This window comes from Pseudophryne corroboree, chromosome 6 (genome assembly GCF_028390025.1).
Source record: "Pseudophryne corroboree isolate aPseCor3 chromosome 6, aPseCor3.hap2, whole genome shotgun sequence".
Taxonomy (NCBI): Eukaryota; Metazoa; Chordata; class Amphibia; order Anura; family Myobatrachidae; genus Pseudophryne; species Pseudophryne corroboree.
This window is the reverse complement of record NC_086449.1, coordinates 446625775-446642388: the sequence shown is the minus strand read 5'-3', so window position 1 is coordinate 446642388 and position 16614 is coordinate 446625775. Positions and strand designations below refer to the sequence as shown.

At 38.9% G+C, this 16614-nt stretch overlaps 1 protein-coding gene and 1 long non-coding RNA gene across 6 annotated transcripts in view; one reads left to right on the top strand and one right to left on the bottom strand.

Moving 5' to 3' along the window:
* TBC1D22A (TBC1 domain family member 22A) overlaps positions 1 to 16614 on the bottom strand; it is a 1169061-nt gene that overhangs the window by 24988 nt on the left and 1127459 nt on the right. The gene's annotated exons all lie outside the window — the stretch shown is intronic.
* LOC134932570 (uncharacterized) overlaps positions 10236 to 16614 on the top strand; it is an 88920-nt gene continuing 82541 nt past the window's right edge. For all 3 annotated transcript variants that reach the window (XR_010179400.1, XR_010179399.1, XR_010179398.1), the window contains exon 1: positions 10236 to 10398. This is a non-coding gene — a long non-coding RNA (uncharacterized LOC134932570). The remainder of the gene's footprint in view (positions 10399 to 16614) is intronic.

Genomic DNA, 16614 nt, shown 5'->3' with positions numbered 1-16614 from the left:
TCACATGTGTATTAAACAATTTGTCTTTTCATATATTTATAAATTGCAGAAGTGCTTAGGCCCATTGCAAGCTATGGGGGCGGCACTTGTATGTAGAAACAGAAAAGCAGAAAAAACAGTGATTGCATTTTCAGTGTGTTAATTAGGGAGAAATTAAATTTAATGATTTTTTCCCAGCTATTAACCCGCAGAAAAGGTTTATTTTGTTTAATAAATAGCCCCCTTTAGTCTTTATAAATATTACTGTTATTGTAGATTCATTGAAGTTTAAAAACGTACTTTAGTCAGCATCCATTAGGACATCTGGACATGACATGAAGACGTACTAAGGCAGAGTTTATCTACAGACATATTACATTCATTTTAAAGTTTATAATCTAGGGTGGAAGGGCTATAGAGAAAGCATTAATGAAAAATGTTACAAAGAATAATCAAATAAATATTATCAATCCGCTCTGTTGAATATCTGTACAGACACATGGAAAGGGATGATAAAACAAAACAAAACGTTTTTGATCAATTTATTATTAAACTAATAAATGCAATCTTGGTGTATGGTATTTCCATTAGCTTTGTGTAACTCTTTTAAAGTACATGAAAAAACCCCACAATATCAGACTAAGGTTTAACCTATAATTCTGGAAACAGGAAAGCTAAACTATCTTTTAGGTTATATGTAACACAGATTGTAATATGTTAATTTCACATATTTCCAAAGAGAAGCAGTGCTTTATAATAAAACTTAATTTTTACTTCACAACTGTAAACTTAAAAAGTGGAAGGGAATATGTCAAGACTGCTAGAAATGTTTTATTTTGTGCGTTATTACATAAGTGTCTGTGTATAATGTCACACAACATAGATTTTTCATCAATCAATCTCACATCAAAGAAAAAAATATATAAAATGTCAGTTAATAAATTAGCACATAAAAAAAGTGTTTTTAGATGATGTGCATATTTCACAGAACAAGGCTAAGGTGAACAATTTGCAGGTTTTCAACTAGTGAAAACATTGGATGCTCTACGTTTCAAGCCCCTCAGGTACATTTTCTTTAACACACTAAATCACACCTATAAAGTCAACAGAGTCTTAACACTACATTACAGTCTGTGTGCAATGCCTCTAAACTTCTGGCAGCATATAATAGGGACTGTCCTGCCAAAATGGGGATCGTTGGGAGGTATGCTATCAATAAGCAAAACAAAGTAATAAACATGATCCCGAGACCTGGACATTGGAGAAGACAGTATACCATAAAACAGAAGTATTACAAGTGTAGATGCAAAAAAAAAAAAGAAAAGCTACAGAGAGAATACATTCTAATGCATCCAACATGTTTTCTTTCTCTGTACAGTATATTGTCTGAAATTTACTACAGCAAGTGTCATAGTCAGTGATTCACGCAAAATGACATTTGGAGAGCAGGATCACATTAACTGTTGCACTGTGACAACATAGTAGACAAAGTACATATTACTCTAATTAAATGTAAATCAAGCCAGACTTTAGAGATAAGTCTGAATAATCAAGACTGAAAATAGTCGTAATTAAAGGTTAATTTAAATCTGATCTGTCCAGCGCTGTGTTTGTATCAAGCTCTGCAAATCCTCAAAATTAAATTGCACATGTATATATATATATATATATACAAATAGAGAATTCAGCACTCACCATAGCAAGCTCACTTGTCCTCACAACATCAATAAATAAATGATGGGGTTAGTGAATTGGCCAATGCACGGAAGCCTGCATACCGCTCGCCAAGGTACCCCACCTTCATGCAGGTCCTACACTGCCACAAAGCCTTAAGAATTAAAACCTGGCAACTGTATCACATATAATATAACTGCAAATATGCCCACTAAGTTTAATGTATGCCTGCATTTAGTCACCTGACACAGCCGATAAATTACTAAGGAGCAGCTGACACAGGTTTAGAACAATTGAGATTACACAGGGGTGCATGAAAAGGCCTGTGGCCACGGTTAATAAGAGTTAACCAAAGATTAACCCTTATTTATTATTATTTATTTATTTATTATGTTTGTCAAATGTAGGACAACTATTTATTCGAGTAAACTGATGTAATCTTATTTGCATTTTTTTTTAACTTTTATCATGGTTAGTAATAGTCTCAGTAATTTAATTAAAACATTTTAATCAAATATGTGTAAACCTGTATTTTAAATAATGCCTATTTAACATGATGTATTGCAAACACGCAGTGCAATGGGAAACTGAATAAATCACCATTTACAGTAAGAAAGTAATTTTCAGTAATTGATATTACATTTTACATTCAGTTTATGTTGCCAAAATGCAGCTGTTTGTATGTTCATACAGGAAAATCTCAACATATAAATCTTAACGTAATAAAATAAAAATAAAATAAAAAAACATTTACTAATACTCTCAGGGCTTAAGTCCAAATTCTCTGAAATCTGTCCTTTGACAGCCTACTATCAAAAAGCTATTCATTACTAAAACATCCTTCTCACTTGATTGCCATCATGACCCATTATATTGCTAAACGTGAAGACACAAACTAATTTGTGCAGATGTGATTGGAAAGTGTATTAAACCAATTAACCTGAGTCTCCCTTGTTTGCAGGCACAACTTAACAGCAATTGTTTTATCGCTTCTCTATGCAGTTATGAGAGTGGATAATGAATAATTGTGAGTAAATGAGACTCTCATCTATGCCATTAGAGCTCTTTATTTTTATGAATACAAATTTATATACATAAGGGACTGTTCTGACATATGATGATAGTTAGGTATTGATTAGAAACAATATCATATCTTCCTTGCATTAAAAGTATTGCTTTAATAAAGATGAATATGCTTTTATAGTGCTACTGTAAATCCTGAAAACACTTTGCATATTAATAAAAACCACTTTAAACAGTAATTCTGGTTCTAAAGTAAAAGGTGACAATAAATTCCCCCTTACAATCCATGCTACTGTACTGTATGTAACTAATAAAGAAGCATTTATTGTTTTAAATTAAAATGTTAATGTCGCTTTTCAATTTACATTCAGTGTTGTTGCAAAATGTCCTGACCCTTAGGGGTTTTGTTTATGAATGGGAGCCCTGAACAGCTGCTTTACCAGAAACAGGGCTTCTCCCTATGTAACAAGGCAGTAGAGCAATTACCGCCAACTATCCTCCTATGTTATCACCATTTCTGGATGGTGACAGCAGTACTGATACACAAAAAAAGCCTTTGATAGTAAAATATAGCATTTTTCCATATGAACAAACATTTTTTTTCTATTTTTAACAAATCTTTTTCCCATTTCTTTCCTTTGTTAAATCTGCTAAAGGGAGTGTGAGATTGGGCCGGGACATACATGCGCAGAAGGGAACCATTTTGACCAGCAATTCAATGAGTAAATTCTTACCGCTGCCTACCAGTAACGCTGGACAACGGCAATAAAAGGTTTTCTATCACCACAATAAGAGAACTCTATTGCTGTTACTTTATTTTCTGCAATGTTATATTACAGTTACTGTCCAGGCATCCCTAACCTTTAAGGCTTAAGGAGTACATTTATCATTGTTTAACACAGAATAAAGACAATAACAAACTGCACACATAAGGAAACTGAAGCACTGCATCTTGTTGGTGGGGTTCCCTACTCCATGTGCCCAAAAATCAGTGCCTCAGTATCTTCCTGAATAAACACACTACTAAAGGGGCATTTATTTGCGCTGTGTGTCAGCCATGAGATTTTTCCTATTCAATTAGCCATGAGAATTTTAGACATGGTATTTTCAATAGGATTACCAGAGATTATTTCTCTCAGCTTCAGAGCAGGGTAGTGTCAGGGAATATTGGTATTTTAAGGTAAAAATGTTGTCATTTGGTTCAGAACCCTTAGGATACCCCTTATTAATGAATGATGCAATTAGAATTTATGAATGAGCTTACTTTGGGTAATAATTACATGTCATTCTTTGGGTAAAATTCTGCAAAGTACAGAATAATGGGTTAAAAGATGTGGGACAGGTATATGGAGGTGTTGCATGGATGGGACGTTGCAGGTGTTAGTTACAGGAGATTTTAACAATTTTTTAAAGTGGCTTAAAATTACTAAAAAAACTCATTTAACAAGCATTTTATGCACTCCTAAAATAACTACAGCATACATGTGCTTAAAAAATAGCTTTCTATCATTTTTAAACAGTTGTTAAACAATGAAAAAAGCAGCCATTTAAAAGTACCAAATATTTTGCTTTTGTTATAGATCTCTATAATTGTATCCCAAAATTCACCCTATTTTAATAACAGATTTCTATTTTTTTTTTTTTTTTTTGGATGCTGAGGGAGTTTTGATCTCTGGAGGTGGTTTAGAGGCCTATTTAGTAACATTATTTTTACTAAAATAATGTGAAAAAGGGTGTTTTCACACCCGTTTCACATTATTTTAGTATCACTCCAATGTATTAAAGGGCATTTGGAGCAGTTTTCATGAAAAACTGCTCCAAACCCTTTAACTGCATTTTTTTAAGTAACCCACATCGCATTTCCCATACTTGTAATGTGCCCTGTGATAGTAATGCCAGCTCAGGCTGGCAAAATCAATGGGCAGCTTCTCGACTGGCTCACTTCTCCACTTTTATCACTGCTTAGTACATGTCCCTATTACTCCTTATTAGCACCAAATACCAAAGTAGTTTAATTTGCAGTGTTTCTCTAGGTAATGTCAGGAAATGAGTATGAAGAAAGCTATAAGCCACAGTATGAAGAAAGATATAAGCAAACCCCCCACACACTTTTTTTTTTTTTACAGAAACAGTGATAAAAAAACATACATTTTACATTTTGAAAAGTTTATACTATCCACCAGGCATGTCCAAACTGCGGCCCAAGCTGTTGAGAAACTACACATCACAGCATGCCCTGACACAGCTTTAGCATTCTCTGACAGCAAAACTGTGTCAGGGCATGTTGGGATATGTAGTTTCACAACAGCTGGAGGGCTGCAGTTTGGACATGCCTGCTATACACTATTCACTCAGGTTTAATTAGTGGTATTGGGTCAGCACAACGTAATTCATCACACAGGCTTGCGTAGGGTAGTGTCCCTAATCTAGGTTCCCACACTGGCCATTACTGTCTTCCCCCTTCTTAGTCCTCAGCTGAGCTTTGGGTGACTATGAAACAGTTCCAGACCTTAGTTTAAGTCTCTTTACTGATATTAACCTGCTATGCTTAAAAATAAACACAATATACAAACCAGTGTCAAATCAAAGATTGAAGAATATATAAAGTATAATACAAGTCATAAGCCTAATGGAAGGAAGAACATAGCCTTTATAGGGAAGGACACCACATTTTATCAAAGTGAAGGGATAGCTGATGCATTCTGTTTCTGAATAAAATATACAGTATTACATGGACTTATTGTGAAAATTAATAGCTTTTGCCCATATCATGGATCATTGAGGCAAGAGATATCTGTGCCCACTCCAAATGTGAAGGATACGTTTAAAGAGGAAACATATCTGTCCTCCCTTCTGTGATTTAGTCATTTGGTTTTATAACAAAAGCTAGCAAGTTTAAAGTAACTAGTTGCTATAATGCTGCAGAACCACATCTACTTCTGGTTAAAAACAAGAGAGGGGCTGGGCAATGCAGTGTAATGTGAGTGAATGGGAAAGTGTGAAACACAGCAGTAAAAATGAAATAGAAGTCTTGGGATGTGAGTAAAGTGAGAAATAAAGGGCCTAATTCAGACCTGATCGCAGTAGCAAAATTGTTCTCCAATGGGCAAAACCATGTGCAGTGCAGGTTGGGTACTTATAACATGTGCAGAGAGAGTTAGATTTGGATGGGGTGTGTTTAAACTGAAATCTAAATTGCAGTGTATGGGTTGTAACACACACTCCGGTTTTTCCCGGATGGCAAAAAGCTGGAAAACTTTGTCCGGATTTTTTGCCATCTGGCAGAGTCTTTTACACAGAACGGCTTTGAGCCGTGTGTAATGCTGTGCGCATGCGCAGCAGCAGACACGTCTTGAAAAAAACTTCACACACACGGTTCTCTGCCTTCAAAGACGGTACGGCCCTGGCACGGTAGCCGGACCTCCCAGTGGATATTTCCGACTGCAAGCCGGCAGCCGTGCCGGGGGCCATGCTGTGTGAAAGGACACATTGCGCGGCATGTGTCTCTGCAGCACGGCAGCGGTAAAAAGCCAGGCGGGATTTTGCCAGGCGGCGGGAGCCGGCGTATGTGTTTCAGCCCTAAAAATAAAGTAGCCAGTATTTACCCTGCACAGAAACAAAATATCCCACCCAAATCTAAATTTCTCTGCACATGCTATATCTCCCCCCTCCACTGCACATGGTTTTGCCCATTAGAGAACAATTTTTCTGCTGCGATCAAGTTGGAATTAGGCACAAAGATTTTTAGTTCAGTGGTTCTTTAAAATTATATCTTCTTATCTACTGCTTTAGAACATAGTTGCCTACCTTTTTATTCTCCTCTCTGGGAGAAGCCTGCTGCGTCTCCTCTGAGTGAGAAGCCCCGCCCCCACAGTAGGCTTCTTTGGGGGAGGAGCAAACTGTTATGTCACGGGTCCGTTGGTACGGGGTGGGGCTAAATGATGGAGTTAGTGCCGCCCTTTCACAGAGCCGCCAAGAATACATTCATTTTATCTCCGTACTGCCAGCTTCACTAGGAAGCGGGAAGATGTCATCGGGATGCGGGAGAGTCACTTACCTTCTGGGGCTGCGTGGGACAACCCAAAAAATCGGAAGCCTCCAGCAGCTTCATGGGGGGTAGGCAAGTATGCTTTAGAATTTCATACTTTTGTCTATGTTTAGCTTAGCTAAGGTCCCAGATACAGTGAATAAACATTTCTGGAGATGTCACCAACCTCTGCACTTTATTCCTTATCTGGCCTCTCATGCACATCTTCCACTCCCCTCCCCTTTTTACCTTTAGCTGTATAAATATAATGATCTCAGCTATTCCCCGTGTCCTTTTGCTATTTTGCTTCATCTTTCACAGTGTATATTACTCTTTGAGTCCTTGGACTTTAGATTTCATTGGTTTGAGCAATATACTCCCACCCACTGGCATTTCTCTAATCGGTGTAATGTGTGCGGTGCACATGTGCCCCTGGATCCAGAGTGCACATATCGCACCCATGTTTTAATACTTACTTTTCAAGAGTCCCGCACTGGGCACTGCAGCCACCAAAAAAATCACCACTAATATTTCCACCGCATATGCACAGAAGTACTTAATCTCCAGAACATGGCAGGCACCATGTTTCTGCAGACATGTGCATGCGCAGTGGACTCTAGCACAGTGCTGGAGCCTACTGAGCCGTGAACAGGAGGGGGCCCACCGAGAGTTTACAAGTGGGCACCCTCATCTGCAAAAACTTCCATGACCCCGCCGATATGTTACACAAAAATGACACAGGATAACACTTCAAACTGATACAGCAAATCATATACTTAAAATATATTAGCTTTCCAGTTTATTTAATTAATATACTTTAGCTGTGCATAATTTAACCGCTGTGTCTGTGTAATAGGAATATGTGCCTTGAGAACACCTATCTCTACAAATGTAATCCGTTTTTCACAAATAGCTATGGTTCTCGACATATGTAAGGTACTATTCTAGAAGCTAAGCATTTCTCCGTAACACTTACGTTGCTGCTGATATCCATAGATGGATAATTTTTGTGTTGTCTTGTTCAATTAATGTTTTGCAGCTTATTACACTTTGGCTAAACATATAACTAATGTCAATATAACTTTTGGGGGTTTTTTTTGTTGAAAAAATGAATTCCTCCCATAGAGGCTGTTTGAATGACTCAGACTTATTTTGCTACACACGTGGTACCTCTATTCTTGTGAAACAAAGAAAACCCATCACATACTTTGTGAAATAAGTTTATTTGGCACATTATGGGATCAAATTAGGAGACCAGGATAAGTCTTGGTCACCACATAAGGTTTGCAAACCATGTGTAGAGGACCTACGACACTGGAAAAATGGTAAACGGAAAAACTTAAGCTTTGGTGTGCACATCTTCATCATAATGTTCTGTGTGATTAATGCATACAGTATGTCACATGTCTCAGACATGGTTTGTCCTAAATCAACCGAGCTAACCTGAAAGTACTGTATTAGACATAATTTGTAATTATGATTGCCACCTACAGTAGATAACCTTGTTCCCTTGGTGCCTGTGGTTTAACCCGCATGTTGCCTTTGCAAAGCAAGTCATATTTTTACTTCATGTTAGTAAATGCAAGATTCCAGACAATTTTGCAAATGTGTACGCAAAAATTACTGGTGAGGTGTCGGCACAAATGAACGCATAAAACAGCAGTGTGGTTAAAATCTCTGCTAACTTCTATGGTACATATTACCCCACCCCATTTTTTAACTACTATGCTGAGAACTTATGATACTGCAATTACAGTATTTATGGTTAAACTGATGCAAAAACATTTTTCACAGAATAATGTTATTGAGAATTACTTAAAATTTTCACTTTAGTCAATTCTTTTTTTCTAACAGGTGTTTTGATAGAAACACATTTAAATTAACCTCTCATTACTTAATAAGCATACACATCTTGATAAATAGTGACCATCTGATCAGCACTGCTACAAAGGGGCTTAGGAAGAAAAATCACATCCTCAGTATTTTCAAAGCACATTTGTACTCATCTAGTTTGCACATCCCCACTGAGCACTTAAGCAACCGTCTAGTATGGAAGAAATACATTTTTAACGGATTTTATTCCTGAACTAAATATTATTCCCCAAATCAACCAGCGGCAAGTCTCAATACCCAGGTCTACTGAGTCATGAATAACCATGTAATTAATTTATTCATGACAGCTGCAGTACATAAAATATTCAAATTTTGTTTATATTTGTACAGATTTACAACTTCAATGCTCACTTTAAAAAAAATGAAATAAAAACATCCTAGACTACATAACCTTGAAATGCAGAAGAGATTTAAGGACACATCAATAAGTTACGTACTCTGCATTAAAATGTTATATTTATAATTGTCATTTGAGAATAAAATCAGTAAAATGAGAAGGGATAAATTATAGCATGCACTTTTGTCTTTGCCACTTTTTATGCATTATTAAGAAGACATATGTGACTTTTAAATTTAATGACCAAGTGACAAGTTATTCCGATATGTTTTTATACATTTATACATAACAAACATTCAGTAAAAACAGAGTAAATGGTCAAATTCCATTAACTGCACTGCCTTGGGTCCATATTTCACTTTAAGATGCGTATTTGAAATAGCAGCTAAGCGTTCCATTGTCTAAAAGTTTCTTGTAAGAAAATTGCCTATGAAAAGATCATCCTTATTTATCTTATTTTTAACCTTTAACAACACTCTATGACCTTTTCGTCAGCGGATCAAAAAACAGAGAACACAACCTGATACCCTGAAAAGATGAAACTCACTACAGGCAAAAAAGGTCATTCAACACTGACTAGAATCTGAGGATGGACAGTCGTTTTTGATTCTAAACAGGATAAATGTCAATCTTTGCTGCCATGTTATCAAACCCAATAAGAAAATACTAGATATACTCTAGTGTATTCTTTTAAAGCCCATTTATATAGTAGCCAGTGTTTTGGGGATTTTAATATTCTGAAGTGGGAAACCTACAATTTTATTTATTTTTACCTGCCCTAAGTACCTCCAAACAAATTATAATCTTATATACGTTGGGCTAAATCTCCCCTGCACTGGTCGCAAAGCATCAGTGAATGCAGCTTTTCAAAGTTTATTACTTTGACAGCTTGTTATTAGTTTGAATATCTTGTCAAGTTGTGGAAGAATCCTCTGCTAAAAATAGAGAGACACTGATAGCTCTATAGGACACAACTGCCAGCTTCTGAAATTGGTCAACAACTTGGGCTGACAGCTCTCAACAAAGTGAAAAATGAAAGGTGACACTTTGACAGAGCAATCTTCTGTTAATCTTCTGATAACATAGGGAGGTATATTGCTTGTGTAATTAATTTCATATTTTTGAGACGAATAAATTCCATGGAGAAATGTACCTTTATATCCTGAAAATAAAAGCTTATGACACATTGATGGTCTTTGCTATTTATATTTTTTTTTATCAAGCACTGGGGCGTATATTTTAAGATCACTACATGACCAGCTTAAAACAGCAATTAAAGTCCACTTACATTTTTGTTACAAGTTTCCCTTTACAAATGCAGAATTGGCTAGTCATGCGGTACTGAAACCAGTTAAAGGTCGCTAGCACATACTGCAGCCCGTGTCTGGTCAGCATGACAACACACAGAAGAATTGAAGATGAGCCAGCAGGGGAGGCTGTACTGAAGTCTTAAAAAGAAGAAAAGGTAAGAAAAGCAGAAAGAAGAGGGGGGAAATAGCAGTACAGAAGAGGAGGCAATAGGGTAGAGGAATACTAAGTAAGAGGTGGAGAAAGAGAAATAGAACTTGAGATGAGATGAAAAATGCCCAGACAGCATCAGGAAAATAGCTTGTGATAACATAAAACAGGTCTACTATATACAAAAAAAAAATAAGATTTTTGAGGGAAAGTTCCAGAGCTAATTAACATACAGCAACAGGTCATCCACAACCAGAAGAGTTTATGACAAAAAGAAAAGTGACAACATTATGGGCAACACTATGCTTGAAACATAATTTATACATAAGTAGAAATTTTAGACTGCTTAACTGTATTTATTTAATATGAACCCTTTGCACTTCATAGTACTTCACATATGTAGTATAAAAACAACATTAACAGTAGTAGAGTTGAATCCTGTATAATTGTACAACTGACAGATATCACATAAAGGTGTGCATTTGTTTGCTTCTCAAAATGCCATATTTTCTTAAATATAAAAAGCATGTAGACTCCCTGGTACAGTATGTGCTGTTAAGGTGTGATTTTGGGGTGGGACCTACTGTATTTTATTGTTTTTCTAGTCTATAATGTTGTACTACTCAGCATCAAGGGTGGATCTACTATAAAGCAAATGAAGCTTAAGTTTCAGGGCTCCTAATCCCAGAGGGACCATTTCCACCTCTTGTTTTATGTACTATATCACTTGTCACCAATAAGAACTTGTCTTTGTGACATTCCCAAGTATGGTGGAGCCTGAGGGCTCATCCTAGGAGCATGAAAGTTAAGAAAGAGCTGGGGACAACAAGGCATCTAATAAGATAATTTGCTGGGTCGTAGCAGTGTGTGCTGTCAGCTGTTTAATGAAAGGAGGGGGGGAGAGTGATGTGAGGTGATTAATGAAGTGGTGGTTTTGTGAGGTGATTAATTGAAGGGGGGGCAGTTAGGTGATTATTGAAGGGGGAGTACTGTGAGAGGTAGACATTAAAGGGTCCAGTGGGGTGCTGTAACCAGCCCTGCCCCACAGACTCTGGCATTGTCACCCATCACATCTGCCCCGCAAACTCTCTCACCCCGTCACCCACCACATCTGCCCCCACAGACTCTCTCATCATGCCAAATATCTGACATTTCCTCACAAACACAGGCTGGTGGGAAAGGACTCACTGTATGGGTCAGTTTCAAGAATTTAGCCCATTCTCCTCCATTGGGCCTTGGATGTTGCCCTATTGTTTCTGGTTGCAAAGTGGCCCACATAACAGTTGACGCTTCAGGGCCCCAAAACTGTAGGTCCACCACTGCTCAGCATTTGAAGAACTTGTTGCTGTTTCTTAAGAGGCTGATTCTCAGTAGCATACAAAGTGTCTATAGTTGCGGAAAGCCACAGAAGCCTGGTTTCTTATGCTAATGTGAGAATTCATGTGGGTTAGCACATGTGCAAGTGGAAAACCCATGTTGCTCAATAATTTTACGCCAGCCGCGGCAACCATCTTGCAAAATCCCTATACTAGGTGCAAGAGATCATCACAAACAGGTTTTCCCTTTCCTGTACCAATGACTCAGAATCTCATGAGGCTTTAGATAAATGCCCATGACATGCTCACAAGATAGGGAATGTTTCAATGCGCACATTGCTGCCACCCTGAAACACCAAATTTCATGAAAAGACATTCGTCCGAGTTCTTTACAACTCAGAACAGGATGGATGGTAACCAGAAAAAAGCCCACATGCAAAATGCATTATAACATTGGTGCTTTTTTTTCCATGTGCAATTTTCCTGTGGACTTCTTTCATATGCGTTCCTTTTTTGTTACTTTTTGTGATATATGATGAACCTTATATGTATGACATTTAGGTCAGTGGGGTTTTTCCAGTGTAGGTTTGTTTTTCATAGAACCAGAATGGACAAATGCTAAAATGCTAACATTTTAACTTGTACATGCACAAAAACTCACTGTTTGTGCCCGTGCACAGACTAATAATCAGCCCCTAAATGTGCAATAATTTTCTTATTTTGTTTGTGTATAGTAGATCATGTTTCTGGAGTCCAGACAGGAATGTTATATTTGTGCACATAGAGCTCAGCTGTGTGCAAGTATACAGTACTCCACAAATGTATATTTGCAGTGGCTTGTCTATGTAACACAATTAGACCTTTATAATGGTTGTTTTCTTAGGATTAGTGTTTGAGGACTTAAATTATAAGTTGTGAAGAATAACTAAATTTTTCTTTGGTGAGAGAGGAAATATGCATGCACATACATCCATGTATATAATAATAGCATATGGCACACTGTGTACACTATACGGTCAGCAACACATGTTGTCTGTGATACATTTGTTCTATCTGTATCTAATCAATATGAGAAAGCTTAGTGCAGATACATCCTTGCTCATCGCGGATGCAACTATTCACACCCGCAATTCGTTTGCTGCGGCAAGTGTGCCCACATACTGGCACGTACAAATAGTAACACCTGCGATACATAAGAATGCATGGTGCAACTGCAGGTGTGACTATTCACACCCGACTGCAGGTAGACACTGCCGTGATGCGTGCACACATGTATACACATTGCAACATGGATGAGAAAGGACCCATCTATACATTGAGATTTGTTGTGCACTAAGGTACGCAGACTCTGTTTGATGTGCTTAGATGCATCTATCCAGAAGTATCCACCAAATTTATTTTCAAAGTTGGCAACTATGCATACGATGTGTCTATTCATTGCATGTCCCAGACACTGTGCTTGTGTAAAAAATGATAAACATTAATCCAATTGTCCAGATAATTTCCATTATGTATGACATATAAGTAATTTAAGTCATCCAAGGATCTTCTGAGGGCATAAAACTATATTAATTCTAACATTAGTGGGCAATATAATTAGAGTTTGATTACACTAACAAAATAAAAGCAAGCTGTTAATTGTAAACAACCCATTTTACATTTTAATGTGCAGTCTGTTTCTTTTAATACAGTGAAGACTTGAAATATAGGAAAACAAAATAATAAAAACTTACTAATACTGTATAAGACTGAAGCTTTGTTTAGAGAAATTGCTATTAGATTTAAAAGGAAAAAGATCGCCTTGTCCGGAATCTCTGTTAACAACATTAAAAAGTCACAAATGAAAGAGAACACTAACGCCATCTTCACATAAGTCAAATAAACATTTGCGTTTACAATTGTTTTACTTTTATGGTAACTCAATTTGCCTTTCTTCTTTGCAATATTTAATTTTTTTATGACACTCCAGGAAGCAAGCAACTACTAATGTGTAATACTAGGGTATAGTCACCAAAAGATCATCAATTAATAATTTTATTGAAGCCAAAAAATTGAGTGTTGTATGCATTAAATGTATGGAATAAAGTAAAACATGGCGTCAGTGGAATCTATTTGGTTTCTAAGGTTCTGTAAAGGTCAAACTCAACTTGTTAAAGCAAATTTCTTTAGTTAAGTACAGGCTCATTAAAAGACTGTATACAATAAAAGAAAAAATAAGATTTTACTTACCGATAAATCTATTTCTCGGAGTCCGTAGTGGATGCTGGGGTTCCTGAAAGGACCATGGGGAATAGCGGCTCCGCAGGAGACAGGGCACAAAAAGTAAAGCTTTTCCGATCAGGTGGTGTGCACTGGCTCCTCCCCCTATGACCCTCCTCCAGACTCCAGTTAGGTACTGTGCCCGGACGAGCGTACACAATAAGGGAGGATTTTGAATCCCGGGTAAGACTCATACCAGCCACACCAATCACACCGTACAACTTGTGATCTAAACCCAGTTAACAGTATGATAACAGCGGAGCCTCTGAAAGATGGCTTCCTTCAACAATAACCCGAATTAGTTAACAATAACTATGTACAATTTATGCAGATAATCCGCACTTGGGATGGGCGCCCAGCATCCACTACGGACTCCGAGAAATAGATTTATCGGTAAGTAAAATCTTATTTTCTCTATCGTCCTAGTGGATGCTGGGGTTCCTGAAAGGACCATGGGGATTATACCAAAGCTCCCAAACGGGCGGGAGAGTGCGGATGACTCTGCAGCACCGAATGAGAGAACTCCAGGTCCTCCTTAGCCAGAGTATCAAATTTGTAAAATTTTACAAACGTGTTCTCCCCTGACCACGTAGCTGCTCGGCAAAGTTGTAATGCCGAGACCCCTCGGGCAGCCGCCCAAGATGAGCCCACCTTCCTTGTGGAGTGGGCCTTTACAGATTTAGGCTGTGGCAGGCCTGCCACAGAATGTGCAAGCTGGATTGTGCTACAGATCCAACGAGCAATCGTCTGCTTAGACGCAGGAGCACCCATCTTGTTGGGTGCATACAATATAAACAACGAGTCAGATTTTCTGACTCCAGCTGTCCTTGCAATATATATTTTTAATGCTCTGACAACGTCCAGTAACTTGGAGTCCTCCAAGTCACTTGTAGCCGCAGGCACTACAATAGGCTGGTTCAGATGAAATGCTGACACCACCTTAGGGAGAAAATGCGGACGAGTCCGCAGTTCTGCCCTGTCCGAATGGAAAATCAGATATGGGCTTTTGTAAGATAAAGCTGCCAATTCTGACACTCTCCTGGCAGAAGCCAGGGCTAGAAGCATGGTCACTTTCCATGTGAGATATTTCAAATCCACCTTTTTTAGTGGTTCAAACCAATGAGATTTTAGGAAGTCCAAAACCACATTTAGATCCCACGGTGCCACTGGAGGCACCACAGGAGGCTGTATATGCAGCACTCCCTTAACAAAGGTCTGGACTTCAGGGACTGAAGCCAATTCTTTTTGAAAGAAAATCGACAGGGCCGAAATTTGAACCTTAATAGATCCCAATTTGAGACCCATTGACAATCCTGATTGCAGGAAATGTAGGAATCGACCCAGTTGAAATTCCTCCGTCGGAGCACTCCGATCTTCGCACCACGCAACATATTTACGCCAAATTCGGTGATAATGTTGCACGGTTACTTCCTTCCTTGCTTTAATCAAGGTAGGAATGACTTCTTCCGGCATGCCTTTTTCCTTTAGGATCCGGCGTTCAACCGCCATGCCGTCAAACGCAGCCGCGGTAAGTCTTGAAACAGACAGGGACCCTGCTGAAGCAAGTCCCTCCTTAGAGGTAGAGGCCACGGATCTTCCGTGATCATCTCTTGAAGTTCCGGGTACCAAGTCCTCCTTGGCCAATCCGGAACCACTAGTATCGTTCTTACGCCTCTTTGCCGTATAATTCTCAATACTTTTGGTATGAGAGGCAGAGGAGGAAACACATACACCGACTGGTACACCCAAGGCGTTACCAGCGCGTCCACAGCTATTGCCTGCGGATCTCTTGACCTGGCGCAATACCTGTCCAGTTTTTTGTTGAGGCGAGACGCCATCATGTCCACCATTGGTCTTTCCCAACGGGTTACCAGCATGTGGAAAACTTCTGGATGAAGTCCCCACTCTCCCGGGTGAAGATCGTGTCTGCTGAGGAAGTCTGCTTCCCAGTTGTCCACTCCCGGGATGAACACTGCTGACAGTGCTATCACATGATTCTCTGCCCAGCGAAGAATCCTTGCAGCTTCTGCCATTGCCCTCCTGCTTCTTGTGCCGCCCTGTCTGTTCACATGGGCGACTGCCGTGATGTTGTCCGACTGGATCAATACCGGTTTTCCCTGAAGCAGAGGTTCTGCCTGGTTTAGAGCATTGTATATTGCTCTTAGTTCCAGAATGTTTATGTGAAGAGACGTTTCCAGGCTCGTCCATACTCCCTGGAAGTTTCTTCCTTGTGTGACTGCTCCCCAGCCTCTCAGGCTGGCGTCCGTGGTCACCAGGATCCAATCCTGTATGCCGAATCTGCGGCCCTCCAATAGATGAGCACTCTGCAACCACCACAGAAGAGACACCCTTGTCCTTGGAGACAGGGTTATCCGTAGGTGCATCTGAAGATGCGACCCTGACCATTTGTCCAACAGATCCCTTTGGAAAATTCTTGCGTGGAATCTGCCGAATGGAATCGCTTCGTAAGAAGCCACCATTTTTCCCAGGACTCTTGTGCATTGATGTACAGACACCTTTCCTGGTTTTAGGAGGTTCCTGACAAGCTCGGATAACTCCTTGGCTTTTTCCTCCGGGAGAAAAACCTTTTTCTGAACCGTGTCCAGAATCATCCCTAGGAACAGCAGACGAGTTGTCGGCATTAACTG